General features: G+C 45.1%; 1 long non-coding RNA gene across 1 annotated transcript; it reads right to left on the bottom strand.

Annotated features, from left to right (window-relative positions):
- Positions 1-8,298: 8,298 nt before the first annotated feature.
- LOC138642405 (uncharacterized) lies at positions 8,299-12,777 on the bottom strand. Its single transcript, XR_011314042.1, has 2 exons — positions 9,994-12,777; positions 8,299-9,179 (listed from the first exon to the last, which is right to left on the bottom strand). It is a non-coding gene; the product is annotated as an uncharacterized lncRNA (long non-coding RNA).
- Positions 12,778-19,047: the final 6,270 nt, after the last annotated feature.

The raw sequence follows: 19,047 nt of genomic DNA, 5'->3' as shown, positions 1-19,047 counted from the left end.
ACATTACAGAGACAGTGATGTACAATATACTGTACATAAAGGACTGTGGTTGCCATTATTCTGTAAGTGGACTACGGAGAAAATCATACTGTATGAGGCGTTGTGGGATCCAATGCAATAAAAGAAAGAAGCTTAACAATTATAGTGTAACACTCAATAATAATAATCTTTATGTAGATTATTATTATCCTCAGCGCTTTATAGTTTTGCACACATTATCATCACTGATGGGGATTACAATCAAAATTTCCCATCAGTATGTCTTTGGAATGTGGGAGGAAACCGGAGTGCCTGGAGGAAACCCACGAAAACACGGGGAGAACATACAAACTCCTTGCAGATGTTGTCCAAGGTGGGATTAGAACCCAGGACTCCAGCGCTGCAAGACTGCAGTGCTATACACTGAGCCACCATGCTGCCCTCTTGACTTGAGACAATGAGTAAACAGAACAGAAGTCCGGAAACAAGTCTGTATTTACACAAATAAATGCAGGTGCAGCAAGTGAACAACAGTTCAAGAAAACACAGCAAGCAGGGAGATAGTGAAGTAGTTCATATGCAGCACTGCTGCAGGCAAAGTCTTTTGGGTGAGGCACACACTAGGGAAAGCCGTTCAGAAGACACAGTTCACAACAAGGCTGGCAGTCTCTGAATAAGAGCCCCCAAAACAGTGCAGGGCTGTGAGTCTCTTAGGAAGTCCAGAACAGTCACAAATGCTGCCACTGCACACCGACTAGGTTAGCAGAAGCACGCCGATCTTATGGGTCCAGAGCAGGCAGGTGGAGACAGATGCAGATGCGGAGGAAGTCGCACAGCTTGCTGCTCAGAGCTGGAGAAGGTTTACTGGAAGGGTGAACCGAATCTATTGGAGAGGAGCAGTCTCTTGCAGCACAAAGCCAGGGATTAAAGCAGAATATACAAGCATGGACTGGAAGGAAAACCAGTGGACAGGGAAGGTGGATCACATGAGCCAAAGCGAGGCAGCAGACACCCATCTTGAAAAAGGGCAATATAGCACCACAGATGAACAGAGAATCCAGAGTACTGACAAGAAGAGAAGAATGATGCTGCGGTGCATGAGGAGCTTGGATAAGGTGAGTATAAGCATTTTTAAAAAATATTATTTGGCCAATGAATGGGGAGCGGTTTCAACATCATACTGTATAGGTGGCTATGGTAACCATATCGTATAAGACACTGTGGGAGACATTAAATTGGGGGCTGTGGTCCCCATACTGTATAGGGGGCTGTGGGGAACATTATAATAGGGGCTCTGGTGACCATACTTCAAAGATCGCTGAGGTGGATATCATACTGCATGGGGCTTGTGGTGGGCTTGGTTGGCTGTGGGGGACATTATTGAGGCAGTGGTGTACATTATACTTTACATAATGAACTGTGGGTGCCATTATATTGTATGGGGGCTGAGGAGGCCATCATACTGTATGGGGAGTTGTGAATGCCCACTGCTATTCAAGATAGAAGAGGAGACAGAGGCTGCAATGAATGAAGAGCTTGAATTATGCGAGTATAAGTTGTTTTATTTTTCTTATATTATATGGCTACTGAATGGAGAACTGTCTCAACATCATACTGTTTAGGGGCCTGTGGTGATCATATTGTATAAGGCACTGTGGGAGTCATTAAATTGGGGGCTGTAGTGACCATACTTTATAGGAGGCTGTGGGGGACATTATACTAGGGGCCCTAGTGACCTTACTGTATGCGAAACTGTGTGGGACATTATACTGGGGACTGTGGTGGCTATACTATAAAGGGCCATGTGAGGAACATCATACTTGGGGCTGTGGTGACCATACTGTATAGGGAGCTGTGGAGGATATCATAGTGTATGGGGTTTTGTGGTGGACATCATACTATGTGAGAGGCTGTTGGAGTCATCATGGGAGCAGTGGTGTACATAATTCCGTACATAAGGGGTCATTATACTGTATGGGGGATGTGGAGGCCATCTTACTGTATAGAAGGTTGTGGGGGTCATCTTACTATATGGGAGGCTGTGGTGGACATCATATTATACTATACTCATTCGAGTAGATGATTGGGAGTTATAGGGAAGCTTTTTTTGATCTACTACTCAAACACACAATACAATATGTCCCCAAGGTGTTAAATCTAAGGAAGGAGACTTTTGTATTACTATTGACTCTTTATTGTCCTGTTTGCTAGGCTAGTACTTTTTACACACACACACACACACACACACACACACACACACACACACACACACACACACACACACACACACACACACACACACACACACACACACACACAGCACTTAAACAACAGAATATAACTCCAAGTAAAACAAACTTCTGTGAAATCAAACTGTCCACTTGGGAAGCAACACTGTTTGACAATCAATTTCACATGCTGTTGTGCAAATGGAATAGACAACAGATGGAAATTATTGGCAATTATCAAGACACACCCAATAAAGGAGTGGTTCTGTGTTGTGAGTTCTGTTTTTGGGCTCCCTCTGGTGGTTACTGATGGTACTGGGTGATTTGTGTTCTGCTGTCTCTGGTGTCCACCTGTTCTATTAGGATTTGGGAGTTTCCTATTTAACCGGGCTTTCTTGTCATTTCCCCGCCGGCTATCAAGGTTATCAGAGTGTTTTGTTACCTCAGCTTCTGGCTTCAGTTATCTTCAGGACAAGCTAAGTTTTTGATTTTCTTGTTCCACGTTTTGCTTTATTTTTGTCTTGTCCAGCTTGCATATAATTGTTTTCTTTGCTGCTGGTTGCTCTAGTGGGCTGTAATTGCTCCTCATGTTCCATGAGTTGGAACATGAGTTCAAGTAATTGCAGGATGGTTTTTTGAAGGGTTTTTTGCTGACCGCGCAGTTTACTTTTGTATCCTCTGCTATCTAGTTTTAGCGGGCCTCATTTTGCTGAATCTGTTTTCATACTGTGTATGTGCTTTCCTCTCATTTCACCGTTATTACATGTGGGGGGCTGCTATTTCTGTGGGGTATTTCTCTGGAGGCAAGAGAGGTCTGTGTTTCTTCTAATAGGGGAAGTTAGATCTTCGGCTGGTGCTAGACGTCTAGGATCAACGTAGGCACGTTCCCCGGCTATTGTTATTTGTGTGTTCAGGTTTAGGGTCGCGGTCAGCTCAGGTTCCATCACCCTAGAGCTCGTTGGTGCTTGTCCTGTTGTGATTCCCTGCCATTGGAATCATGACAGTTCTGCAGGTGGGGACCACATACTACATCTCAGTACCAATGATGATGTTTTGGTCACTTTTGAATGTTGGTTGTGCTTTCACACTCGTGGTAGTGACGCACCCACAGGGCAGTGGGATACTCGGTATCGGGTCCGGTCGCAAAGGGGGAAGTCACGGTGGCTGCGACCCAGTCTGTGGCCCCTGGCATCAACGTCAAAGGGAATTAAATGTTCAAAGTTTGTCGTGACGCCACCTGTGGAGATCGGTCAATAGGGAGAACAACGCTGCATTAGAGGGGTCCCCTGGGGGATGTTGCGGCAGCCCAGATGTTACACTTCCCCCAGGTGAATCGGGGTCCCCAGGGGTCCTATGGTGTGTGGCATAGTGTTATGTTTGCTAATGACAGGTGTTATGAAGGCAATCCAGAAACACAGTGTGCTTAGCGATCAGAGCGCACACAGTGATCTGACAAATACCCAAAAATACAAGAACGAGCTCTGAGACGTGGAAACTCTGTAGACTGCACACCTGATCCTATCCTAAACACAACTAAAAGCGGCTGTGGATTGCGCCTAACAACTACCTAGGCAACTCGGCACAGCCTAAGAAACTAGCTAGCCTGAAGATAGAAAAATAGGCCTGACTTGCCCCAGAGAAATTCCCCAAAGGAAAAGGCAGCCCCCCACATATAATGACTGTGAGTAAGATGAAAAGACAAAACGTAGGGATGAAATAGATTCAGCAAAGCGGGGCCCGATATTCTAGGACAGAGCGAGGACAGTAAAGCGAACTTTGCAGTCTACAAAAAACCCTAAAGCAAAACCACGCAAAGGGGGCAAAAAAAACCCACCGTGCCGAACTAACGGCACGGCGGTACACCCTTTGCGTCTCAGAGCTTCCAGCAAAACAAAAGACAAGCTGGACAGAAAAAAAAAAGCAACAAAAAAGCAAAAAGCACTTAGCTATACAAAGCAGCAGGTCACAGGAACAATCAGGAGAAGCTCAGATCCAACACTGAAACATTGACAAGGAGCAAGGATAGCAGCATCAGGCGGAGTTAAGTAATGAAGCAGTTAACGAGCTCACCAGAACACCTGAGGGAGGAAGCTCAGAAGCTGCAGTACCACTTGTGACCACAGGAGTGAATTCAGCCACAGAATTCACAACAGCGTAGATGGTAAGGCCGGTGAATAAATGGAGGAGACAGGTTGTAAGTCTTTCCCTGGTTTACTTGTGGGTGACAGGCCATAGTCCAGGGCACCGGCAACAGGTGAATTAGAAGTCCAGGCAGTCCAGAGACAAGTGGAATTGACTTGGCAGGTCAGGTAGGAGCCTTCCACTCGGCGCTTACTGTCTCTGAGGTCCCTGCTGCCACTAAGTGTCCTAAGCAACGTCCTTATTCATTCTCCTGTCTGTCCTCGCACACAGACTGTCTGCACTAACACAACTCAATCCGCCTCCAAACCAGGATCTTTATCCAGGGAAGCTGCCCTAAAATAGGGGTTTGAGCTCCCCCTCCTGGCCTGGATTTGGAAGGTGTTGTGTGTGTGATAACCTACCAAAGGGAATCTCACTTGTCTCCAGACATAGCACTTCCCTCCCCGAGAGGAAGGCAGCACCACTGTGGTACCCGAACTCCTGGGGTGCCACAGTAGCATGAGACGGACTCTACAACCCACACAAGTGGCTTTGGTAGTGCAGCTCATCCAGAATGGCACATCAATGCGAGCTGTGGCAAGAAGGTTTGCTGTGTCTGTCAGCGTACTGTCCAGAGGCTGGAGACGCTACCAGGACACAGGCCAGTACATCAAGAGACGTGGAGAGGGCCGTAGAAAGGCAACTACCCAGCAGCAGGACCTCTACCTCAGCCTTTGTGCAAGGAGGAACAGGAGGAGCACTGCCAAAGCTCTGCAAAATGATCTCCAGCAGGCCACAAATGTGCATGTGCCTGCACAAATGGTTAGAAACAGACTCCATCAGGATGGTCTGAGTGCCTGACATCCATAGATGGGGGTTGTGCTCACAGTCCAACACCGTGCAGGATGCTTGGCATTTGCCACAGAACATCAGGATTGGCAAATTCGCCACTGGCGGCCTGTGCTTTTCACAGGTGAAAACAGGTTCACACTGAGCACATGTGACAGAGTCTGGAGACACCGTGGAGAGCGAACTGCTGCCTGCAAAATCCTTCCGCATGACTGGTTTGGCAGACGGTCTGTAATGGTGTGGGGTGGCATTTCTTTGGAGGGCTGCACAGCCCTCCATGTGCTCGCCAAAGGTAGCCTGACTGCCATTAGGTACCGAGATGAGATCCTCAGACCTCTTGTGAGACCACATACTGGTGCAGTTGGCCCTGGGTTCCTCCTAATGCAGGACAATGCCAGACCTCATGTGGCTGGAGTGTGTCAGCAGTTCCTACAAGATGAAGGCATTGAAGCTGTGGACTGGCTCGCCCGTTCCCCAGACCTGAATCTGAATGAACACATCTGGGACATCATGTCTCGCACCATCCACCAACGTCACGTTGTACCACAGACTGTCCAGGAGTTGGTGGATGATTTAGTCCAGGACTAGGAGGAGATCCCTCAGGAGACCATCCGCCGCCTCATCAGTAGCATGCCCAGGCATTGTAGGGAGATCATACAAGCACATGGAGGCCACACACTACTGAGCATCATTTACTTGTTTTTAGGCATTTCCATTGAAGTTGGATCAGCCTGTAACTTCATTCTCCACTTTGATTTTGAGCATCATTCCAGCTTCGGACCTCCATGGGATATTAGTTGTGATTTACGTTGATCATTTTTAGGTTTCATTGTTCTCAATACATTCCACTATGTAATGAATAAAGATTTACAACTGGAATATTTCATTCAGTGATATCTAGGATATGGGATTTTAGTGTTCCCTTTATTTTTTTGAGCAGTGTATATACAGTTGTGCTCAAAAATGTATATACCCAGCAGAATTTTTGCTTTCTTGACATTTTTCAGAGAATATGAATGATATCACCAAAACTTTTTCTCCCCTTATGATTAGTGGTTGGGTGAAGACATTTATTGTCAAACTACTGCATTTTCTCTTTTCAAATAATAATGACATCCTAAAACATCCAAATGACCCTGATCAAAAGTTCACATAACCCATTTCTTAATACTGTGGATTGCCCCCTCTAACATCAATGACAGCTTAAAGTATTTTGTGGTAGTTATGGATGAGGTTCTTTATTTTCTCAGATGGTAAAGCTGCACACTCTCCTTGGCAAAAAGCCTCCAGTGTAAATTCCTGGGCTGTCTCGCATGAACTGCGTGCTTAAGATCTCCCCAGAGAGGCTTAAATTAATGATATTGAGGTCAGGAGACTGAGATAGCTACTCCAGAACCTTCACTTTGTTCTGCTGTAGCCAATGACAGGTCAGCTTGGCCTTATGTTTTGGATCGTTTTCATGTTGGAATGTCCAAGTACGTCCCATGCGCAGCTTTCGGGCTCATGAGTGCAAATTTGCCTCCAGTATTTGCTGATAACGTGCTGCATTAATCTTTCCTTCAATTTTGACCAAGTTTCCTGTGCCTTTTTAGCTCACACATCCCCAAAACATCAGTGATCCACCTCCGTGCTTTACAGTAGGAATGGTGTACCTTTCATCATAGACTTGTTGACCTCTCTACAAATGTAACGTTTATGGTTGTGGCCAAAAAGTTACATTTTGGTCTCATCACTCCAAATTACCTTGCTCCAGAAGTTTTGAGGCTTTTCTCTGTGCTGTTTTGCAAATTGTAGTTGAAATACTTTGTGGCATTTGTGCAGTAATGGCGTTCTTCTGGCGACTCAACCATGCAGCCCATTTTTCTTCAAGTGCCTTCTGATTGTTCGTCTTGAAACAGCCACACCGCTAGTTTTCAGAGTCCTGTATTTCAGCTGATGTTATTTGTGGGTTTTTCTTGGCATCCCATAAAATTTTCCTGGCAGTTGTGGACGACATTTTTGTTGGTCTACCTGACTGTGGTTTTGTTTTTACACAGCACCTGATTTCCCATTTGTTAATCACAGTTTGAACACTGCTGACTGGCATTATCAATTCCTTGGATATCTTTTTGTATCCATTTCCTGTTTTATACAGTTCAACTACCTTTTCCCGTAGATCAGTTGACAATTCTTTTGCTTTCCCCATGACTCACAATCCAGAAACGTCAGTGGCTGGATGAAAGATGCAGGAGTCTGTCTTGATACCAGAAATTCACTCAGCTTTTATGCAAACACACTTATTACAACAACACACTTATTACAAGCAAACAGGTCACAGGTGAGGATGTTACCTTTAGTAGCCATTCAAACCCATTTGTGTCAACTTCTGTGCATGGTATCATGCCAAAATCACCAGGGTATGTAAACTTTTGATCAGGGTGATTTGGATATTTTGGGTTGTCATTATGATTTAAAAAGAGAAACACAGAAGTTTGACAAGAAATTGCTTCACCCAACCACTAACCATGAGTGGAGGAAAAGTTTTGGTGTTATCATTCATATTCTCTGAAAAAAAAGGCCAAGATAGCAAAAATTCTGCTGAGGTATGTAAACTTTTGAGAAAAACTATATATATATATATATATATATATATATATATATATATATATATATATATATATATATGATTTTCTGGATTTGTTTTCTCATTTTGGCTCTCATAGTTGTGGTCTACCTATGAAGTCAATTGCAGGCCTCTCTCATCTTTTTAAGTGGGAGAACTTGTACAATTGGTGGCTGACTAAATACTGTAAAGTACTGGAGGGGAGATATGTGTCACTACGCTTAATGGCTTAATGATATAAAGCCAGAGTATTTTGCTCCAGCCCACTAAAGTGCTGTGAGGCTTAAGTTAACGTTGCATAAATGGGCTAGTTTTATGTGGACATCCATATAGTGGATGCTGCCGTGTGCTGAGAGGACCTGTGTGTGATGCCACAGTCATGTGATGAGTCACATGGTTGAGGAGTCACATGGTCTGTGTGAATTCTGTCACACTAGGGTGTGACCCATCTTAATTGTCTGTGGTCAAATTGGATGGGAAGTATTACGGCCGGAGGAAAGAATCACAGGACACAGTGGATCGTGTCTCAAATGGTTCTAGCCTGGTTTAATGGTTTGCAGATTGCCTCCTTTTATAGGAGTAAAGCACATTACATCATTGGGTTGTTCCAACTTAACACTTATCAGAAAACTCTTTTGATCTTTACATGTTATATTATTATCTTTATTACTTATATAATCATTATTCTAATGATTATTACTTTTAATCTATTCCTGTACCATTATCGCCCTAATGGCGCCTTTGGGTCAAGCTGACATCTGTCTATGCACGCATTCTACTTATCTTTGGTTTATTGGCGATCGATTCACCTTCGTGCAGATACTTTACTCTAGATAAGGGTAGGGGATTTACACAGCCTTTCTTAAAGTCCATCTGGATACTGGGTGTATCCTGGTACATCCTGGTACAGAGTGATCAACAGAATTTAGTCTTGTGACAGTGAATCAGAAAACCTTAAAGCTACATGAATCTAATATATATATATATATTCAGCAAAGCGTCCATATAAGTTTGATTTCAGTATATCTTCATATGCCATATAGTCTCTCCATAACAGTCCCCCCTTTGGAGATATGCAGAATCAAAAACCCTAATCTCGTCGAACCTATCGATCTGCTCCATTGCGCCTAAATGTGACTAACTAATTTTCACCGTATAAACGAGACGATCCATCTCTAGTAGATGGACCCCCTCCTAACGGACTTTGCGCAGAAGGAGTCAGATCCTAGTCTCTCCCTCATCGGCGTGCTTCAGGCAGACGTATTCAGGGGGAGGTGGATATGGCAGTCCTCTCATGGTCTCACAGCAGCATCTTTCGTCTATGGGATCTTCAAAGTCAGCATGCATGGTCATCACTGTGGTTTCCATGGTTGTCATCATCATTTTCTTAAGGCATGGAGCTATGCAACATAGAATTAAGGCTAATATAATCAAAACACTTAAAATAGCTATTCCAAACTTTGTGAGTGCTCTTTGCCACCCATCCCACCACCCAAACCAGGTGTCCCATTGATCCTTTACCCCTGAATTTTTGGCTAATTCTTCTGATAGGTCAGTAAGGCCTTTAAGTGCCCTGGTTATGCTTCCGTCCGGAGCAGTGTTGTTAGGGATGTAAGTACAACAGCTAGTACCTATCATTTTGCAGACTCCACCTTTCTCTGCTAGGATCATGTCTAGGGCCATCCTGTTCTGGAAGGCCATGATGGATGTGGGACCTAATTGTTCAATAAGTCCCTTTATAGCATCTCTAGTAAAATTAACAAATCTCTGCTGATTATAGTATAGGTAATTTATCCATCTTACATTCTTATTTACCCCAATCATGGGGATTATTGACTCAAACCCAGCTGCTACCTCATTTCTGGCTTTGAACTCGTTAGGTACTCCCTGTGGGACCCCAATAGTGTCTATATAGATATGGGGGTCAAAAGAACCTCGTAGCTCCCTTTTTACTTTTTGGGGCAGGTGGTCTTCTTGGAGTACTTGGTCCCAGCTAGGTAGATCAAATATATGAAAGGGCATAAGGGCTTTTACCATGGCACATTGTCCTTTCCATGGGGTATTAAGTCTAGGCCTGATTTTCATGTCGCCACATAGCCAATATACATCAGGCAATTGGTAAGTTTGTCCCACAAACAAGGAATCATTGTATGGAGTGCCTTCCTGGACCGGGATCACTTGGTTATTACAGTATTCAGGTGGTAGGTTATCTACCTGTCGTCCAGCACCTTTCCTTTGAAAACAGGTGTAATTCCCTGGATAGGGGGTAATCCCATGGCCAGTTGGTTCACTACTTTGGTAAGGAGGGTATAAGTGGGATACAGTTTGGCATTTATGTGAGTGACCAGGTTGGTTATTCATGTACAGAGATAAGGCACATAAGAATCCCTCCTCATCCACCCGTGGGTCTATTGGGAATGGTACTGTGCCTAAATGGGGTCTGGCGGTGGTACAAGCTATGCATGAGGAGCGATTTGCATTAGTAACAGTGTATCTTACCCACTCTAGCCAGACATTGGAGTCAGAGAATCCTGTTTCTATAGCAAGCTTATCTTCAAAGGTTAGATCTACGAGGAATTTGGCTCCTGGTATGGGGTCATTGTTCTCTACATCCTCAGATATAGACCTGAGGGCAAGATTTTTCAATCGAAATTTTCCCATTTTGTCACCTTCCCCTTCCCTACCAAGCTTTGTACTTGAGCCTAGTACGTATAACCCTTGGTCATTTTCTGAGGGATTGTCAATAGTGAGGTAGAGAATTATGCATCCCTCCTTGGGACAGTGGGTGGCAGGGATAGGGAGAATTGAACCCAGATACCCTCTCTTGCCTTTGAACGGGGCTTTGGTCAGAGACATACGGGTGATTAAGCTGGCCCCCCATTTGTCTGTGCGTTGCAGGGCTAGGGCTGGTTGATATCCCCAATTTCCTTCTCCGGTGTGCCACCCAACAAGTGTCCAATCTTCACAGTTTGACCCCTCCCCCCTTTCAGCTGCGGTGACACAGATGAACTGAGTGCCTAGCCATATATCAAACTGTCCCATTGGACCTGGGCATTCAACTATGAGGCAATAGTCAAATTGATAAGTAACCCTGGGGGTGGAGACATTATACCAAAAAGTAACTATCCCCTCTTCAAGGGAGATGGCCCCTTGGGTACTGGCTACTGCTGGGGTCAGGTAAAGGATAAGTATCAGATGGATGAAGGGTGGCAGCCGCCACTGGCCTCTGGATCTGGATCCGGCACCTTCTTGCCGTGGGAAGCGTGGATCCATGTGGGCTTTCCTTTTATCTTCACAGCTGTGGCAGTGGTCAACAGGACTTGGTACGGGCCGTCGTATCTGGGCTCGAGGGTGCATCTGTTGAACCTCTTTGTCAGGATCCAATCACCGGGCTGGATCTGGTGGGTTCCTTCTAGGTCCTAAGGATCTGGGATGGATGAAAATACTCGAGAATGTATTTTAGTCAGGTGTTTAGCTAATTCAATCACAAACTTAGTCAAAGTGTCATACTGCATAGACAACTGCTGTGGGAAGTACAATCCTAACCTGGGGGCATTCCCAAACAGGATCTCATATGGGCTAAGTTTGGTAGGACCAGATGGTGTGTGCCTGGCACTGAACAGTGCAAAGGGAAGACTCTCGTGCCATGGTTTCCCTGTCTCTTGTGCTGCTTTCAGCATTTTGCACTTCAATGTCCCATTTAACCTCTCAACTTTGCCGCTGCTCTGCGGGTGGTATGGAGTGTGTAGAGCTAACTCGGTCCCGAGTGCGTCCCATATCCCTTTTGTGAGGTTAGCAGTGATCACTTTCCATGGTTTCTGGGAGCCCATACCTGCAAACTATCTCAAAGAGGAGTTTGGCAGTGGTCTTTGCTGACTGGTTTTCGACTGGGAAGGGGGCATTTTCCCTATATGACCTCAGTTACACAACATTGCGTATTACCTCCCTGTTGTTGTAGCTTCTTGGCATCTGGAAGGCTTCTGGTTATCCTAGGAAGAGATCAACACACACGAGCACATACATTTCTACCTGGTGGTAGTTGTATGATGGCAGTCTACAGTCATTGAAACGGGTAGAGAGGCTTGGGCATGTGTCTGTAGTGCATTGCCTATACTACCTGTGTTGTGCAATGGGGTACATGCCTGAGTAGAATCCAAAAGGGAGCATTATGAAATTGTGAGTGACCCTTTCCTCTTCCGTGGCACAAATGTTCTTAGACCAATGTATCGGGTTGTGAGCCCCTTGGGTCGTCACAGAGTACACATATCTTGGCAGACACGCCCGCTGTCCCACCTTCCACAAACCTGCATGGTCCCAAGTACCACTCCGTGACCAGACCTTTGACTCCTTCCCGGTGGATCCCCGAGTCAGAGCCTGTAAGATACTGAAGGTCAACTGGTTATACTTAGTGCTTACCATGGTCCATAGAGGTGCCTCAGGGGTCTCATGTCGCCATCTTCCGGCAGCTCCTGTGGCTGCTTGGACCTCCTTGTTCGTGCCTCGTGCCTTGTTGGTAGAGAACTTCCTGTGTGACCTTACCTCAACTATGGCAACCTCTTTCGGGAGCAGTAGTGCATCCATCACCTGCTTAATGAGGTACCAGTGTTTGACAGGAATGCCTGCTGCTGTAAGAAAACCTCTTGCCCGCCATATGGGGCCAAACTTATGGGTCACTCCAAAAAGATACTCTGATGTCACATTGATGTTGCAGCGCTTCCCTTTTGCCCCTCTAAGCGCCTCAATGAGTGCCGTCAGCTCCACTTCTTTTTGGGAGATGTAAGAAGGGAGTGGTTCTGCTTCTATTACCTCATGCTGTGTGACCACATTATATCCAGCATAGAACCGTCCATCCTTTCCGATGCTCCTTCCACCATCTACAAAAAGCTCAACATCTGGATTAATGAGAGGTACACGAGAGACATATGAGAAAACTGCAGTGGCTTGAGCCATAAGGGCTATACAATATACAGAAACAGCAAAAACACAGTATTTTACTAGTATTTTCCCCCCCCCCTTTTGAATACACTTCCTTAGTGCAGAAGAGTAGATGGATTCAAACTCAAAGAAAGTTTCTCTGGCACAAAGCCAAAAATTTAAGACTTCAACAACTTAACAACTAATCAAAAGCAGAAAATTTTGTTCATAGGGCACCACGTACTTGGGGCATAGAATCTATGTACGAATTTTGGACAGTTGGCAGAGGGCCAATTCTTTGTACATTTACTGGGCTGTCTTATCTGGCACACCTTTTATTGCTTCTTCAAATGCTTTCAAACAACTTTCCTTTCCCTTCTACAATTTATCTTATCAGTCTACAGTGAACAATTCTATACAACCTATACAGTAGTTCCTTCTTATCAACATGCTTATATATTCTAAATCAACATGACATTGCCCTCTATTGATCTGTCTATGTGTCAGAGGCAAACCATTCTACATTTGAAATCCACAGAGGTAAGCAAAGTGTTTTGCAATCTGGACGTAATCTTCTGGTCTCCCTCTGTTCAGGGGGCACCTGAATGGTATGTCACTGGGATACCAGAGATTATTGTCCTCTATGTGATTCAACAAGGTTCCCGGGGCCCACAGGATAGTCCCGTGAACGTTAAGTCGGAAACACTTCAACTCAGGGAATCTATCTGACAGGGGTCCAAACCCAGTATTCTCTTGGTTATAGCCTAAATGTACCGCTTTTACGATCCACCATCCTTCTGGCGAAATGGCCAGTAGCAGACCCTCCTTGCAATCTGGGCACGACATCTACAAAATTTGTGCTGGGGGTTGGCCTTTTACAATGTTCCAAGTAATCCTAATTTCTATCAACCATGAAAACACAAAAAGTCCCAGAAAAACAAAAGCAAACCCTTCAGTACAATGCAGATTAATGTACTTCAATGGTTGTTCACAATACTTGGCACTATATTCCATATGGGTGAAACATCAGAACCTATATACGTATGCGTGCTAGAAAGGAGCTCTATTTCCAACGCATATACGCTTGGCGTGAAAAAGAAGAAAAAGAAAAACCTAGCTGTCTGGATTCTGCTACTCTCTATTTCCTAAAAACAAAAACACACTATCTACAGAACCCATACAACAATCTGCAAAGCATTCAGCACAGTTGTTCACTTGCTGCCTCCCCAAATATCAGTTAGACAGGTAACAAACATTTGGTTTCAGCTCATCTCGTACACATGTGACTATGTGTTTCACTATTAGCGTTCCTTAGTTTTGTCCTGGCACCAATTGGCCAAGGACCACACCTAATTGGATTCCCTTATACAAGCAGGATTTTTATGCTTAAATCCTTATTTATCATACATACGTCTTGCAAACGTCAAACAGGGAATCTCATATATCAATCATTCTCTTTCACACACAGTTATTCTCCTTAGCTAATACTAATTTCCTTTTTGTAGCTACCGGATTCTCACTGCCTGTCCTTATCTGTGTACTATGACCGGCTTCTCCTTGCTGCCTGATATCACCTCAGCGTCTCCAACTGCTTCTATGTTATCTGCCACTCCTATCCCTGTGTTCTCTGGTTATTCTGACAACTCACTGTTCTCTAATGTGGTGTAATAATGTGCCTTCAGGACTAGGAACAGATATCTTAGCGTGAATGTTCAGTCTAAACACTTTAAATTCTGGAAATTCGGCAGAAAAGGTGGTATAACCAGTGTTGAATCTGCGGACGGGTGTGTCTAGTACTTTGATAATGCGCCAACCCTCTCGTGAGATAGCGAGTATGAGTGTTTGTACACAGTGAGGGCAAGACATGAGACTACTGTGAGTAGTAATGCAATAGTTAAATGCGTTTCCCTTCCCGTCACTGGTTCTGTAACCAAGACAACTAGGGCTGAACTTTGGTACTTCAGCTGCAATGGGCAGTAATTTAGTTAATGATTAACTTTGGTTAGTACAGTTGATCTTACTGCGGAGGGGTATAGCAATGCCACAATCCTTTGAATCAATTGTCACATATATGTGTATGCCGTGTCAGCCACGTCACCAGACCCCTGTTTTGAACTATGGGGCGAATGGCCGGACGTGGGCACCTGTATGAGTATAGCTCTTCGACCGTCTAAGGCCGGAACCAGGGCGATTGCGTGTTGGTTCTATAACCATTCCCCCCTCCGCACTTAGCTGATCTAACAGCCCATGTGTAGTGTGGGATGGCTTATGAGTAGACACTAGACACACCCTCAGTCGGACTGGACAATACACACAGATACAGACAATTAAGGAAATATATATATCAGACCAGGTTCGTAGACTCAGGACTTTCAAATGTGGTCTATTGTCCAGGGACGACAGCCAACTATCTCAACCCAGGAGAGGACGTATACAGGGGTCAGGTAAGATGAGATATTTTCTTACCTTGTTCAGAGCTGCAGACTCTTCCCACCGATGACGTTCGTCCTGGGGGAGATGTGGTGCGGCTGTGGTCGTCTGGGTATCGTCCTGAGCCCCACGTTGGGCGCCAGCTGTGAATTCTGTCACACTAGGGTGTGACCCATCTTAATTGTCTGTGGTCAAATTGGATGGGAAGTATTACGGCGGGAGGAAAGAATCACAGGACACAGTGGATCGTGTCTCAAATGGTTCTAGCCTGGTTTAATGGTTTGCAGATTGCCTCCTTTTATAGGAGTAAAGCACATTACATCATTGGGTTGTTCCAACTTAACACTTATCAGAAAACTCTTTTGATCTTTACATGTTATATTATTATCTTTATTACTTATATAATCATTATTCTAATGATTATTACTTTTAATCTATTCCTGTACCATTATCGCCCTAATGGCGCCTTTGGGTCAAGCTGACATCTGTCTATGCACGCATTCTACTTATCTTTGGTTTATTGGCGATCGATTCACCTTCGTGCAGATACTTTACTCTAGATAAGGGTAGGGGATTTACACAGCCTTTCTTAAAGTCCATCTGGATACTGGGTGTATCCTGGTACATCCTGGTACAGAGTGATCAACAGAATTTAGTCTTGTGACAGTGAATCAGAAAACCTTAAAGCTACATGAATCTAATATATATATATATATATTCAGCAAAGCGTCCATATAAGTTTGATTTCAGTATATCTTCATATGCCATATAGTCTCTCCATAACAGTCTGGGCTTAAATAGCTGGGCTCCAGAGGCAGTCTGGGTGTTGAGTCTGAAAAAGAGCACCTCAAAAAAGTGGTTTGTGCTGTGGTTTAGTCTTAAACCATGAGTCGTGTTAACCCTGAGTGGGCTGACCCCTCTACTACAAGGGCTGTACCTAGGGCAACCATTTTGTTTTGTTGTTTTGCCCAGAGGGCTGTGTTTATTTTGTGTTTAACCCTTGTTTTATGCCATATTTAATAAACCAAGTGCATCCTTCAAACCACAGTGTTTCAGTGCCTAACTCCGTGTGCAGCCGAGTAAGATTCTCTACTCCAGGTGTTGCTAGAAGTCTGGGCAGCATTCCTAGCGAACATGTGATGGCCACAAGCCAGTGTACATCAGGCAAAATGGAGTACCTGCTCAAACATCTGCTACAAGCACAGCAGCAAAAGCACCAAAGACCCCAAGTTCCCATACTTTGCAGTTAATGAGGAGTTGCTATATCAGGTCAAAAAACAGAGAGGGGGAGTATTAGAACAGCCTTTAGTCCTGGGACCCTATAGATGTAGTGGCATGGGTGTGTCAGAGGCTGAAGACCGTCGATCTGCATCCAACTGCAGGTCTCAGCAGATTACTTTTCAGACTGATTCCTGGGCCTTCTGAATCTAGGGCCCAGTGACAATCTCCCCAGGCTCTAGTTGACACACCTGGACCGCAGTGTATATAACTCCCAGCTTGCTGCTGGAAGTGGTGGTTGATATTTCTATTTCCGGTTCTCTGTTGCAGTTTGGACCTATAACAGTTGGCTATCTTCCTCTCTGGTGTTTGTAGGACATACGTGTTTCTTTCTGAGTCTACTCAGGCTAAGGGTTCTCCCTTGTTTGTGTATCCCATTTGTCTTTAGTGGTAACAAGGATTGACTAGAGCTGATCCTGTCTTTCCTGGTGCAGGGCTTATCGCCAGGGTCAGGCAGAGATTAGGTATCCTGCTCGACGATAGGTGCGAACCTATATAGGGACAATAGGGGAGACAGGGTGATGTTAGATCTGCCTAGGATTCACGTCAGCCATCACCTGATCTCCAGGTTTATGTCAAATGCAGCCTGATGGTGATGGAAATAACATTGGCTCCGGAGGCGCAACAAATCTCGAGATTGATGACTTGTGAAATAGGTTAAGTACCTGCATTATTGGGGTAACTCCAACTGGAAGGTCCTCGGGCTGATAACATCCGACACCTTGATACGGCCAGATCACCCTAGAACTCCAGGTCCCAGATGCATACTTCCACTTCATGTTTTAGTGGACACCCACACGTACTCATTTTCACACAGGTCCGGACCTGAACGTTTATTTCCGTGCGTGCGTTTGCCAACAGACTGTAATCTCCCTGAGGAGCAGACAACAGATGCCTCCCCGTGTCACCAAACTCATACCTTCACTATATTTAGGGGGAACCACCACCCTCCCCTGATCCCTCCTCCTGAGAGGACCCAGAGACTAAGGGTTTACTTGTGAAGAGGGTTGAATCTTGTCCCTATTCCCTGGTAGCACCTTAGCTGCCTCCACCAGAGAAGAAGGGGTAGATTCGAGAAGGACAGCAGAGACTGTAGCTCCCAGGTAATAGTCTTTACAAGACTGGTCCCAACTAACTATTTCCATGGACCGCCAATCTAGGACCAGATTATGTCTCTTCAGCCAGGGAAAGCCTAAGATGATGGGAGTTTGCATACCCTCCAAGATGTAGCATGACAGGGACTCTTCATGAAGAGTTCCTATATGCAGGTTAATATTGACTCTGTCCCTCTCAACCAGAAAAGTCTCACCCAAGTCATAGACAATCACATGAATGAAAATTAGTCTCGCTAGCATCCTACAGATCAGAGCATCAGTCTGAACAAAGTGCTAATCCATCAGATTGACCCCAACTCCACTATCCACAAGAACTTCTTCTGTCTCAGTCTCCCCACCAACCACCACTTCAGCAGAAATGGAAAACTGAGAGGTGAAGGTGGAGGAAATGTACACAACCTGGTCGCCTCCCTCCATATGACCAGGGGAATGTGGCTTTGGTGATGAAGTACCACCTTTGGAGTGAGATGGGCTGACATTAATGTAATGATCCATAAGACCACAGTTGAAACATGCCCCCATTCCATGGCGAACTGCAGGAAACCCAGTTTGAGAAGAGACTCCTCCTACCCAGGGCCGGACTGAGCATAGGGCACTTCTGGCAAATGCCAGAAGGGCCGGTGCCTGTAGTGGGCCTCTTTCCGGCTGCTGGCCCCTTAAATTTTTCAGGCACCTAGTGGTGCAGCATGATGGGGGAGGGGGGGGACGAGCAGCGTGCACATGTAGCTGGAGCCATGGCCAGCCTCAGCGATGTGCACGCAGTGGTGAGAGGGCAGCTCCTGACACAACTAATAGAAGAGGAGGAGGGTGCGTTACTTACACCATGATCGCACACAGCATCCTCCTCTTCTGTGTGCAGATCTCTGAATCTGACCGATCTGCCAGGACCTGAAGGGGGAGGAGCATCAGTGTGCAGAGCAGCAGCACAGGAGGACAGCAGGGCAAGATGAGAGAACTGCAGGTTACAGTATGTGTGCTTTCCTATGTGTGTGAGCTTGCTTTTTTGTGCATCTTTTGCAGTGTGTATGAGCTTGTATGTATGTGTTTTGCAATGTGTGTGTCTTTTGCAGTGTGTGCGAGTGTGTATGTATGTCTTTTGTGTGTGAACATGTGTGTGTTTTGCAATGTGTGTGTGAGTGTGCATGTGTATTTTCCAATGTGTGCTTGTGTTTTGCAGTGTGGGTGAACGTGCATGTGTGTTTTCATATATATGTGTATGAGTAGGCAACCCATAATTTCACTTTCAAATATGTAACGTATATATATCTGCCCCAGCATATCCTGTGTGGCGGGAATCAGTCGCCCTGCCAGGGCCGTGGGGTACTCAGTACCGGGTACGTTGGTGTTCACAGGGGAATGTCACGGTGGCTGCGACACTGTCCGTGGACCTGGGCGCCCATGTAAAAGGGAAAGGTCTTTACACATCACATATGTGATGTGTATATAATTCATTTGTTTAAGGTGAACAATATTGTATCATACAATTAGGTTCTGTAGAAGGACGTAGATCTGGGGATTTATTATGATGGAA

This window comes from Ranitomeya imitator, chromosome 6 (genome assembly GCF_032444005.1).
Source record: "Ranitomeya imitator isolate aRanImi1 chromosome 6, aRanImi1.pri, whole genome shotgun sequence".
Taxonomy (NCBI): Eukaryota; Metazoa; Chordata; class Amphibia; order Anura; family Dendrobatidae; genus Ranitomeya; species Ranitomeya imitator.
Note: the sequence above shows the minus strand (reverse complement) of the source record. Positions and strands in the feature narration are given on the sequence as shown.